At 47.9% G+C, this 13705-nt stretch overlaps 1 protein-coding gene across 5 annotated transcripts in view; it reads left to right on the forward strand.

The window, feature by feature from the left end:
• Window positions 1–13705, forward strand: part of SMC3 (structural maintenance of chromosomes 3) — a 606933-nt gene that overhangs the window by 177666 nt on the left and 415562 nt on the right. The window lies entirely within an intron of this gene.

Consider the following 13705-nt stretch of genomic DNA (forward strand, 5'->3'; position numbering starts at 1 on the left):
ATCAAGTACGACCCTAAATCCGCGTTACCATATCGCCATCAGCATTCGAAAAATGGCTGCCTCGTGTGCGCTTCTAGCCTAGCTGCCGTAGCTTTCTCCATGTGCATACCTTCATGTTGTACGTGTAGCCAGGCGCTAGTGTTACCTAGTCTACCACCTGTCTTCTCGTTTTCTGCGTTTCTTCAATCGGCAAGGAAGCACCGACTGCGAGGACACAGAGTCCACTATGATGCCGCATTTAAAAGGAAAGTTATCATGTGCGCGGAGACGGACGGAAATCGGGCCGCATTTCAGGCGTTCGGAGTTCCCGAAACTTCCGTGCGGGACTGGTGCAAACGGAAGGAGAATATTTTCACCAGCAAAGGAACAAGGAAGGGTTTCAGTGGACCGAAGCAGGGCCGCTTTGCCGAAATAGAAGAGCTGCTCGCGGAATACGTGCAAGAGCAGCGAGCGGCACAGCTGCCTGTGATGACCGATCTGTTCAAAGTACGGGTGATGCAGTTAGCCCTAGAGAAAGGGCTTATGCGGAGTGACTTCAGTGCTAGCAGGCGCTGGCTATCAAATTTTATGAAAAGAAAAGGCTTTTCTCTTAGAAAGCGGACAAGGATATGGCAAAAATTGCCCGAAGAATATGAAAAGAAATTGCACAGTTTTCAGTCTATATTTTGAAGTTGCGCCATCGAAACGGCTACCACTTCGGACAGATTAGAAAGGCCAATCAGACGCCGCTCTACTTTGACATGCCTGCCACCACAACCGTTGAAAAGAAGGGGGTGAAGCAAGTGTGCGTTTTGTCTTCAGGCCATGAAAAACTAGTCAGGGCAATGCTTTGTTGCACTGCAGATGGGCACAAGTGGCCCCTGTATCTTATCTTCAGACAGAAGACGCTCCCGAAAGGAATTGTGTTTCCAAGTGGCGTGATTGTGCGCGCAAACGAAAAAGGTTGGATGGCCACGGACTTGGTCGCTGAGTGGATTGATAACGTTTGGCGGAGGAGACCCGGCGGCAGTTTGGGTCTGCGTGGGATGCTTGTGCTTGACGCGTTCAGGTGCACCTTGACCTGCATCAAGGACATCAAGGTCAAGCTGGCTGCATGCAACACCAGTCTTGTCGTGATACCTGGCGGCATGACATCGCAGCTCCAGCCGCTCAATGTTTGTTTGAACAAGCCAGTGAAAGATAGAATTTGGGCGCTCTACACCGAATGGCACGTCCGCCAATAAAATGAAGCGTGCCTCGCTGCAGGACTTTGCTGGAAGGGTGAAAGATGCATGGTGCATGATCCCGTCTGCGATGGTCAACAAGGCCTTTAAAAAGTTCGCAATTTCGAATGCCATCGACGGCACCGAGGATGAAGGTGCCAAAAAACATGCACTCGCCAAGAATAAAATAAAAATAAAGAACAGACGTTTTGGGCCCTGTACGGGACCCTTAATCACAATGAAGATGGTAAGCATGGGCACGCGGCTATTTATGGGTGAGGTGGCTCAGCGTTCGGGTGTACATCTCGGGAAGATTACCCTGTGTCCTGTTTATATTGTGTCTAGTTGATTGGATGTAACATGATTTCTAAAAGCAAACGGGCAGATAAGTTTCGCTTTTTTGATTTGTGATGATGGCTGCCGAGTCCCAGTCAATGATGTGTCCGGTTAGTTCGTGATGTTCCGCCAGGGCGTTCGCGGCTGTGTGGCCCTTGGCGACGTCATTCATGTGTTGTTTCAAGCGCCGTTTAAAATTTCCGCTCTCGTCGATGTACGACACGTCACACTCCTTGCATGGTATCTTGTATATCCCTCCTGGGTAGTCCGTGTGTTGCAAAGGGTCTTTTGCGCGAACCAGCGGTTGGCCAAGTTTTCGGGAAGGCATGTGGGCGATTTGCACACCGCAGCCCTTAAAAATTCGTGCAAGGGCTTCGCTTCTTCCCACTGTGGAGGGTACCACCGTGAGCTTCACTGTTTCTTTCGCCGTTTCACAGAGAGGCTTCGCTGATTTGCGCTTCTGCATTCTGAGCAGTTGTAGAGGGTAAGCATTGTTCATCAGGTCCCTTTTCACAACCTCTAGCTCGTACCTACATTTTGTGGGGCTGGAGCAGACGCGGCATGTCCGGGAAAAGAGTGCTGCTGCGAGGGATTGCTTTTGCCCAATTGGGTGCGCCGAGTCGAAGCTCAGGTACTTTCCCGTGTGCGTTGGCTTTCTGTACACACTAGTCCTCAAGCCGCTTGGAAGTCCTCTCTACGAGGACATCCAGGAAGCGAATTCGCCCATTGTTTTCCTCTTCAGCCGTGAACTGTTTACTCGGCTTGAAGGAATTTAGGTGCTCGAGGAAATGTGTTGCGTGCCGGAGAGGGATAGTGCTGAAGCGGTCGTCCGTGTATCATAGAAATAGCTTTGGTCACGTCCCGAATGAAGATAAGGCGGCTCTTTCCAGATCCTCTAGAGCAATGTTGGTGCAAACGACGGACACAGAGGCTCTCATCGCTGTGACGAATACTTGCTTGTAATACTCCTCGTTAAAGACGAAGTACGTATTCTCCAGGCAAAATTTCAGAAGGTGGCAAATATCGTGGGATTCGAATGGCGTGCATTTGGGCAAAGAAGAGTCAGCCTCGAGAAGCTTCCCGCAGCACTCGACCGGCGGTATCCTACACAGTGGGAACAAGCGAAGCCCTTGCACGAATTTTTAAGGGCTACGGTGTTTAAATCGCTCACGTGCCTTCCCAAAAACTTGGCCAGCAGCTGGTTTGTGCAAAAGACCCTTTGCAGCACACGGACTACCCGGGAGTGATATACAAGGTACCATGCAAGAAGTGTGACGTGTCATACATCGGCGAGAGCGGAAATTTTAAACGGCGCTTGAAACAACACATGAGTGACGTCGCCAAGGGCCACACAGCCGCGAATGCCCTGGCGGAACATCACGAACTAACCGGACACATCTTTGACTGGGCAGCCACCATCACAAAAGAGAAACACTTATCTGCCCGTTTGCGTTAAGAATCATGTTACATCCAATCAACTAGACACACTATAAACAGGACGCGGGGTAATCTTCCAGAGATAAATAGCCGCATGCCCATGCTTACATCTTCATTGTGATCAAGGGACCCGTACGGGGCCCGAAGCATCTGTTCCTTATTTTATATTTTATTCTTGGTGAGTGCGCTTTTTTTGACACCAATATGTTTCCTCGCTAGACGAGGTTTCGTCGAACACTTGAATACACCGAGGATAAAATGCTTTGGTCTGTTGATAGCGATATGGAGTTGTTTGATAGCGATGAAGAGTGATATCTACCATATTTACACGATTGTATGCCGACCCATCTTTAAAAATTTGAAAATCTAAAGTGGGGGGGTCGACTTACAATCGAAACCAAAACATGGCACTGCCAAAAAAGCGAGACCAATGGGAGCTACAACGTAGTTAAAATTTTATGCTTGCTCTATGGCCCTATCCGTAGCTTTTCGCTATCCCGCGTGTTTGTTTGCTTCTTGGAAGGGTTTTTCAACATTATTGAGAGTTTTACAGTGCACACAACACTTATGGGGGGTGTCGATAGTTGATGGAACCGCCGCTGTTCCATTTTTGGCGGCACCCTCAGAACGGCGGTGCTTGCGGGGAGTATCGGTAGTTCATGCAAGAGCAGATACCACTCACGGGTTTTTCTCTATTGGGGGCGAGCTCCACCACTGGAAAAGCTGCCGCCATCGTCGGCGTAACGTGGCATGAGGGATCACGTGGACACAACGGCCGCGTCGGCTGTTTTGGAAGCGCCGAAACGAGCTGAAAATGATAGTTCAAAGTCCCACCTGCGCTACGGTTCTGATTAAGTGTTGAGGCTTTCCCACCTTGGAGTGTCTGCTTGACAACATTTTAAATCACTATAATAGGTAGTGGCTGCCTTTGGAAGCGTGCAGCATGGTAAGCTACTGCTCGGTGCCGCAGTGCTGGACATACGCAACAGAGCCCGGTGTCAGCCTCCTTCACACGTAGCCGCAGGACAAGAAGCTGCGTGAAGCTTGGCTCGCGAAACTTAGAACTGGCAGACAGCCATCGGCTACAACTCGAGTGTGCCGCAAGCACAGACACGAAGATTTCTAATACGGCGTCAGGGCTGCGATGTTAGGTGAGCAGCACAAAGCGCGCACTGAGACGCTTGCCCACGCGCACCACCGGCCGTCTTTTACTCTGTCTACGTGGACGACATTCAAATAGCTTTCAAATCTTGTAACCTCGCATTCTGCGAGAGACAGGTACAGCATGGCCTGAACAAAGTTTCAATGTTGGCAGACAAAATGAATTTAAGATCAATCCTAACAAAAGTTCTTGTGTTCTTTTTACAAGAAAAAGAGGCCTGATCCCAGATCCTTGCTTAGAACTATGTGGACAACAGATACCTGTAAACAAAGAACACAAATTTCTAGGTATTATGCTTGACTATAGACTCACTTTCGTCCCCCACATTAAACATCTTAAAGAAATATGTCTGAAAACAATGAACCTAATGAAACTTCTATCCCAGACTACGTGGGGTAGTGACAGGAAGTGCTTAATGTATCTTTATAAAGAGCTTGATTCAGTCACGATTAGATTATGGCGCCGTGATCTTTCATTCTGCCGCCCCGAGTGCGCTAAAGATGCTAGACCCTGTTCACCATCTAGGTATCCGCTTAGCCACGGGCGCTTTCAGGACAAGTCCTGTTGAAAGTTTATATGCAGAATCGAATGAGTGGTCACTTCATCTCCAGAGAGCATACATCAGCCAAACATATTTTCTGAAAGTCCTCTCTAATCCTGAACATCCGTGTTATAATACCGTTAACGAGATGATATGTGCTACACTCTTTCATAATCGTCCCTCCGTAAGACAGCCTTTCTCGTTGCGTGTGAGGGAGCTTAGTCATGAAATGCATGTTCCACTCCTTGAGCTTCGCCTAATGCATCCAGCCAAGCTGCTACCTCCTTGGGAGTGGCAGCTGATACAATGCGATATATCTTTCATGCAAGTTACAAAACACGTTCCACAGATTAAAATCCACATGTATTTCCGGGAACTCCAGCACAAACACTCCTGCACGGAGTTCTACACAGACGCATCGAAGTCACACGACGGGGTGTCCTACGCAGCCGTCGGTCCATCCTTCTTGGAAACTGATGTACTGCATCCGGAAACTAGTATCTTTACGGCTGAGGCCTGCGCACTAAGTATATCAGGAAATAAAAACTCCAGAAATCAGTCATATATACGGACTCCCTTAGTGTTGTGAAGGCCTTGATGTCATTCTCTAACCACAAAAATCCGGTAATTAATGAACTCTATTCCGTTCTGTCTAAAGCGTATATAGGTAACCAGCATGTCATCATATGCTGGGTGCCAGGTCATAGGGGCATCGAAGGTAATGTTCTGGCGGACCAGATGGCCACGTCAGTTGCATCGCATTCTGCTAATCCCACCGCGGCAGTTCCTGTCACAGATCTGACGCCCTTCTTACGGAGGAAACTACGGAACCACTGGCAACGCCTATGGGACGCGGAAACAAATAATAAGCACCACGTGATAAAGCCACAGTTAGGATTCTGGCCCTCTGTAACAAAATCACGCCGAACAGATGTCCTATTCTGTCGTCTCAGAATAGGACACACATTCGGCACCCATAATTTTCTACTCACCGGAAATGACCCTCCAACCTGCGGTAGATGCGAGGAGAGGCTTACCGTCCTCCACGTCCTCCTGGAGTGCCGGAAAGCTAAATTTCAAAGAAAGAAACATTTTCCCTTAGCATACCGGCAGCACATTCCCCTTCATCCAGTAATGTTACTCAGCCCAGAACCGCTATTTGACACCAATGCAGTCCTAAGTTATCTGAAAGATGTTGTTTTGCATGTTAGCCCCACATGTTCGTAGTGTCTCCTCTCTTCAGAGGATGGCGCTGTGATAGTTCTTTGGTATAGCATGTGCCTCTAGGCCCTTGTGTTTCAAGGGCTCCGGCGAGGCAACAGTGCTCCAGGTATTTTTACCATCTCATATATTTTCTATTCTGTGTCATTCTTTTACGATGGATTTTAATGTTCATAGTATTCGTCATTTGTCATCGCCATAATTTTATAGCAAGTAGATTTTACGCACTTTACAGCGACTATTTTAGGCCACTTTACAGCCAAGTCACATCTTGCATAATATATCGTCAACATTACCACTTGTCATGGCGCTCTTTGGCCAAACCTGGCCCTTGCGCCACAAAACACCAAACATCATGCCACACAGGCAAGCTGGCCCACTCTGTCCTCCGACCATTCTCGACGAGAGTTGCTTTCCTAATGATGATGTAAGAAGTTAAATACAATGACCAATGTTATTTTAGAAAACCATATTTACCTTAATCTAACACGCAGTTTTTTTCCGGATAAAATAGGTGCAAATATTGCGTGCACGTTAGAATCAAGTGTGACCCTAAATCTGCGTTACCATATCACCATCGGCACTTCAATATGGTGTAAGAGTTGGGGTTGGGCATGAAATAAGTGGTAGCTGGCCCATGCCGTCGTCCGACTCATCCTAGCTAATGACGTTGTTGAAGGGAGGGACTTGTTCTCATCGAGAACGAGGAATATCTGATTTGTTTACAAAATCTACGTGAAGGGTGAAGAACGTTGCATTTCCAGCGTGACTGAAAAAAAAAGCACCGCAAAACACCCTTTCCCAGGAGTTCTCTTGCTCCAAGCAAACCGTGAAGGCGACAGCGCCTCAACTAACAATACTCTATCCGCCGAACGTGGCTAGACATGCCGGCGCCGTTGGGCTGTTGAGGAGGTGCATTGTTGCCTTTACAAAGCGAGTCGTCGCAGCGGGCCGGGAAGGGTTCGAAGGTTGCTTCTCCGGAGATCGCTACTCCCGCAGGCTGATCGAAACAACTGCAGCGGCCGGTGAAAGGTTTGCAGTTCAGTACCCCTGTAGGCTGATCATAACAATGGCCGCTTCGTACACGCTTTTAGCCTAACTGCTGTAGCTTCTTCATGCCATGATCTGTAGTACGTGTGCTTAGGTTAGTACACCGTTTGCTTCCTATTTTCTGCGTTTGATCTGTCAGCACTGAGGTGCTGACTGCGAAGACACGCGATGCCGCAGTGAAAAGGAAAGTGACGATGTGTGTGGAGACGGATGGAAATTGGGCTGCATCACAGGCGTTCAGAGCTCCCAAAACTTGTGGGCAGGACTGGCGCAAACAGAAGATGCGTTCTACTCCGGTAGCTGCTTCGTATGGCGCGGCCACTCGGCCCCTATCTTGAAATAGATCCACGATCTAGCTGCACTGGCTGTGTTCTTGTCGCCTAATTCGAGTTCAAGCGAGAGGCCGCACAATGGTCAATTCGCTCGCTCCTCCTACAGCACTTCCTCACTCCAGCGTTTGATAAGTTTCCACGGTCACCGAGTGAGTTGAGTTCATGCTTCCTTGTGCACGCGTGACGCCATGCTTGTTAATTCAGTTAGTAAGCAAATGTGTAAAAGTTGATACAGCTGATAAAACTACTATCCTCACTTTTCATGTAGCTGTCTACTAATTTGCTATCGCAATCGATGCTTCGCCTTCCGGGTGAAACTGCTGCTTTTTCTATTTATTGCAACTTTAGTGTATTCGGAGTAAATATTTGTTTTTCCAAGTGAGAGAAAGTTGTATTTCTGTATGAAAGAATTAGGTGCGCTGTGCTGTAAAGGACTTTTCTTTTTTTAGGTCACGGCAAACGGGTGCACGTTATAATCGAAGGCGCATTAGAGTCTAGTAAATACGGTATTCTACTTCCGTGGTTCTTATACCCCTGTCAAGTGGGGCAAGTTAAGTGCACTTTTGGGGAGTGCACCTTGGGACCTTCTGTCACACTTCTGTCAGGGCTACGTTTAGGCTACTTAAGGGCGGAGGAGGGGATCAAAATTAACTTTTTTGTTTCTTGACAGAAAGGGCTGAAATTTGGCACACACACTGCACTTTGCAATAATGTGACAAATCGAAAATTTCATTAGAATATCTTCATTAGTTTTTGTTTTAAGAGAATTTATAAGTTCCTTGCTTGTGGAAAGCCTGGCACAGTAACAAAACACGATAGGGAGCTGGGAATACTTTGCATGTTTGCCCAAATGTCTAATCTACATCAAGACAGTGTTCAATTTTTTTTTTCAGTGCACTAATAATTTTTTGCTCAACGTAACATGCACATGACTGTGCTTCACTGCATGGAGCCATGTAGTAATTGTGAAATAATTAAATAATGGAAAGCTAAAGAAACATTTCAAGACTGTCTTAAACTACAGCACAGCTTGTGGATCACAGCAAAACAAACTGGACCAAAATCGGTCCAGCCATTGTTGTGCCACGCTTTCTACGAGCGAGGTGATTGACAAAAAAAATGCAATTGAGAAAACTGGCGACAAAGTTTTAAAAGCACTGCAAATTTATTAAAAAGTACCAGGGCTGTAATATTTTAAATCATTGCTGTCAGGCATCTTCTTACACCTTTGCCTCTGTTTGGTGGGCTTTGGATGCCTTCTTCAGGCGTTCTTTTTCCTTTTCTTGAGCTGTCTGGAGTAGTGCATGACCACCATTTTCACTGCCAGACCGAGCCTGGTATCGCAGTGTACACCCACAGAATGCTGTTGGCATCTTGGACACAGAGTTTTAGCGATCAAAGAGTTCATCGTGGAAACAGGCGCAATAATGAAATCACAGTCACAAGGGGCCGAAATTTGTTCTTGGCCTTGCTGGTCCACCAAACTGAACTTCCGCTCAGTTGCGGACACTGCGTGAAAGGAGTCGCGAATGCTGCATGTCTGTGCTTCTGCAGTCACCGCTGACACAAAACGCAACTCGAGGCGCGTCTGAATCGTGCGACGATTTGCTGGTGAGCCTTGAGTCACCATACAGTATGTAGCTCGTCGACGGTTGGGGCTCACTCGCAGGCTGCGTGTCCCTGTCGCACGATACATCGGAAACGTACACCGTCTCTGCCGGCGATGGTGACCTTCGACCCACGTCACCTGCAACAAAGCGATCTCGGTTGCTGACTCGCGCAGCCGTAGGCACAGGTGTGAGAGCCTCCGTTGGCACGTCTTCCGGTGGCTTGGTTATCAGTGTCGATGTCATAGGGCGATTGTCGGCTTCGCTGCTGGAATCGCCCGGTGCAAGATAACGCGGCACGTTACCAGCGTGTTCAGTCGGGTTCTCCGCTTCTCCCGCTGGCCGCCGTCTTTTTCTCGCCGTAGGAGGCTTGCGCTTCCGTTTTCCGAAGGCATGCTTCATTTATAAGTTCTTTTCGAACGAGCGACGATCCATCAATGACCTGGGAGCTTTCATAAATCCGAATTCTGCGAGTGTCAAATGAAGAAAGACGCCGGCGTGGTTTTCAAAGCAAACAACTGCGGTCCGCTGTGGTTGCTAGCTTGCCCGCTACTGCAGCAGCAACCAATGGCGAGACGCCTTTCAGTACGGCAACCAATCTGAGGCTCTCTTTCATCGCAGGGCCCGTGTGACCGCCTCTAGCAGACCCGCACTTCTTTTGTGTTTGTGTGTTTGTTACAAGATGGCGACGACCGAAGAATTCATAAACGGAATGGCAAAACTTCGAGCTTTCGAACGATACCAAGATGGCGGCGTTCGGTGGCGGGAAAGATGAGTTAGGGCTCCGCGAACTGCGGTGATTTTACGCAATTTAAAGCTGTTTTCTCGCCCTACGCACTGATAAATTAATTTTTTTCGGGCACTTTTAGTGCGTTTTCAGTCAAACCATTTTGATACAATGTAGATTAGGCACTGCAGATACCGTAACGTGTCGTTGCCAAAAATTGATCTTTTTTGCAATTTTCGCGATCTGATCCCCGCATCCCCCCTTAAGGCGACAGGCTAAAATCGTGTTTTTTGAAGATGTAAATTAAAATAATAAGAACTTCTAAAATGGGATTGCTTTAGTTGTATTATAAAAAAAAAAAACAATCTTAATCTATATTTACTCAACAAAAAACAAATATTTTTATTATAAGAGTGTTGCAAGTCAATGCCGGCCAAGACAAATGCCTAGCCAATGCAGAACAAGATGGTGGCATGCGACAAGGCGGCATTCGATCCTGCTAGAACAGAATATCAGCAAGTTCTGTTCTGATTGTTGTTCTAAAAGCTTTTCAACAGCTAAAATGAACTTCTGTGTCCTTTGTCTTTGCATTACATTTTGTATCGTTGAAACTGCTGGCGGCGAGGCTACGCACTCGGCCAGCAAAGTGCGTTCCGTGAACGCACTGTGACAGGAGTGCACGCTTCTGCAAGTGCACTCTGCTTGCGATGTTTAGATTTGGAAAAATTCGCTTAAAGCCGACTGACACGCTCCCTAAGTACACTTAATTTGCCCACTTGACAGGGGTATTACATGTGACTTCTTAGGTGAAGGCATTTATAAGTTTTCCACTTTTATTTGGCTAGATCAAAAATTGTGCTTTTTTATAAGTTTGCGTAACCATTGTTAGTGTTTCAGCCGCAATAATGTTTTACTGCTTTTTCTTGTAGCTATAGTTCAGGCTGTAAATAATGTTAGACAATGAAATCAAGTACAGTAATCCCTTGTTATAACGAAGTCAGTGTAATTCATTGTAAGCGGAAATTCCATATAAGCGACCACTCGAGAAAAGCTAGTGCAGTCGAGCTTTAATTACGCCACAACTGCGATGAAGTGAAGATACAATGTATTCAGTGAAGCAAAACTTTTTTCAGGTGCAAAGAAGGCAGTAAGCCTTAGCTGTTTCAAGTTCTTATCGGGCGCAAGCAACCCCTGCTCTGATTTCACCAAGCATTGCATGAGGCCGTGGTCGCCACCCATGCATTCAACCTTATTTCGCAGCAGGCACAGGTACTCCCGCGTCTCCACCATACTTGGCGCTTTACGTGGCTCTTCGTCCGCCGGCTCTTCGTCCTCATTGGGGCCACCGGCGGTGTCAATTAGTATCTCCGCATCGGTCGCTGGGGCGAACACGGAAGCAGTAATGTCAGCCAAGGCGAATGTCTCGAAGTCGCCTTCTACTTCTAGGCCAGCAATTTTATGAATAGCCTCGTACAGATTGCTGCAAGTCCGGTCACCGTCACGGTCGCTGACGATGGCGCGGGAAAAGCCGGCCTGCGTAAAGCAGTTAGCGACCTTTGAAAGTGCGAGTTCTTTCCATGAAAAGTACAGCAAATGGATCGCACCAAGCAAATCAATGTTATACCTCTGCTGGCATCATAAGCTGTGAGCATGCGCTGCAAAAGAGCCTTGCGGTACAGCTTCTGGGTGGTCTCATTGATGCCCTGACCCATCCGTTGCACTACCGTGGTTGTGATTGCAGGCAAAAATTCCTCAGCGATCGCCTTGAGGTTGTTGATCTTCCTTTGGTTCGGACAATTGTCATTTATGAAAAGCGCTTGCCGGTTCTTTGCTTTGAACTTTCTATCCAGGAAAGGCGCATATACAGTCAACGACCGATTTTTCGGACCCTCTAGGGAACGTAAAAACGTCCGAAAATTCAGGCAGTCCGAAAAAATGAATGCATGCAAAAAAAAAAACGCACCTTTTTTTTTTTTTTTCTCGGATCTAGAGGTAAAGGGCGAAGTACCAGGCTTCCGAAACCCTGCCCAAGCATCAGTGAAGTGGCTATAAAAAGAGGTGTTCAAAAACTCAGTATGCAGCCGACTGCCGGTTTATTTGCATTTGCATCGTCGGGCAGCCGGTGTTATTCCTGCAGTGGCCTGAAGAACTCGTTCATTGTTGTTTGGACGGCGTTCCGGTTGCATGCGATGATATTCACCTCGATCTGAGCAAGGGTCATGTCGGCACTGTACACCGATTAAAGAGTCAAGAGTGCCCGCGTCAACTCGGCGCTTGTAGGCGGCGCAGGCATTGGCTTTCAGGATTTTCAACATCGGAGTCTTCTGAATCCCCCACAACCTGATGGACTATTTCCTCGTCAGTCAGTTCTGTGCAGAAGTCGAGCTCGTTGTCAGTATCAACAAACTGTTCAAAAGTTATTTCCGTGGGTATGGAAACCCCAGCAGAGTGGAGGTTGTTGATTACGTTGTCCATGGGCGGGCACACGTCAATCGTGTTGTTGCTTTCAGGCAAGTCTGGTTCCTCTGTGGCGAGAGTGAAGCTCGCATGGCGAAAACAGTTGCGAATCGTGTCTTGCCTCGCTGCCTTCCATGCCTCCGCAAGCATTCCAACAGCAGACCGAAAATCAACTTTATAGCCTTTGCCGTTTTCCGCACATAGCACCATGCGGTTTAGTACCTGCGAACGGTACAAAAGTTTCAGATTGCGGACGACGCCTTGGTCCATTGGTTGGAGGACTGCAGTCGTGTTGGGTGGCATGAATTCCAGCTGGACAGCCTTCAAATTCTTGATGTGACCATGAGCAGCGCAGTTGTCAATGAAGAGCACGACACGTCTGTTCTGAAGCTCAAACTTCCTGTCCAACCTGCGGACGTAACTTTCGAACAACTGCTGAGTCACCCATGCCTTTCTGTTGGCTTCGTACAACACTGGTAGCTTTGCCCCTTTAAAGCATCTCGGGTTCTTTGACTTTCCGATTGTTAACAAAGGGAAGCTTCTCGCTGCCAGACATGTTGCTGCCGACGAGAACGGTCAGCCGTTCTTTACTGTGCTTGCCACCATGGCATGGGTCACCAGCAAAAGCGAGCCTTCTTTCCAGCAACATCTTAAAAAACAAACCACTTTCGTCGCAGTTGAAAACGTTGTCAGCAGAGAACTGCTGCAACAAAGACTGAAGTTTCCCGTTGCGGTACTGCTCAATAACTGCACTGTCGACGGCGCCGCTCTCACCGCAGATCTTATTGAACTTGAGGTCATTCCGATGTTTAAAGTTCCTCAACCATCCATCACTAAATGTCCATTTGAACCGCGAGAGTTTCCGCTTTTTCTTTTCAAGATGCAGCCCGAGACCGGCAACTGCTTTGGTATCATCAAATTAAGCCACACGACTAGAGCTTCCTCAAGCTTTGGATGAACACTTTGGCTTGCATTCTTTTTTTGGGCACCAGATGGTTTTTCGGCCGCTTCCAAGATCTTGCCCTTGTTCTTGAGCAAATCCGAAACTGCTTGCTTAGAAATGCCGAACTCCTTGCTCACGTCAGCCTGCGAGCGGCTGCTCACGACTTGCTTAATAATGGTGGCTTTCTTCTCCATCATTAACCGACGGTACTGCTTTCCGCGCTTTGGTGCCATCGGCGTGGACGACGAAGACAGAGTGGGGGCCATCGAAGGCAAGCGAAATCCTCAAGTTGCGAACAGTGGAGTTCGCTGATGAGCGTCGAAGCAACTAGGCCTAGCGTCGCAGAGCACACTTGACACAACAGCACAACCACACACCACGCTAGCCAAAACGTGGCCTGCGCAAACAAATGAAATGGCGGAAGTGCGGCGATGAACATAGCCGGCGTGGCCAGACCTAATTGGTGTGTGATGGCTAGATTCGGCTAGTTGTGGTTCAAAGCGGTGATATGCTTCGGCTGCAAGTCGATTTCCTTCGCAAGGGTGCTGCGCGAGGAGCCAAAGGACCTTCCGTCACGTCAAAAATTCCGGAAAATTGGACGGCGGGGGGTTCGAGCGTCCGAAACTTCATATGTCCTTATACATTGATTTTATGGGGCTCGTGGCAGTGCCGCGAAGACGTCTGAAATAT

This window comes from Dermacentor andersoni, chromosome 1 (genome assembly GCF_023375885.2).
Source record: "Dermacentor andersoni chromosome 1, qqDerAnde1_hic_scaffold, whole genome shotgun sequence".
NCBI lineage: Eukaryota > Metazoa > Arthropoda > Arachnida > Ixodida > Ixodidae > Dermacentor > Dermacentor andersoni.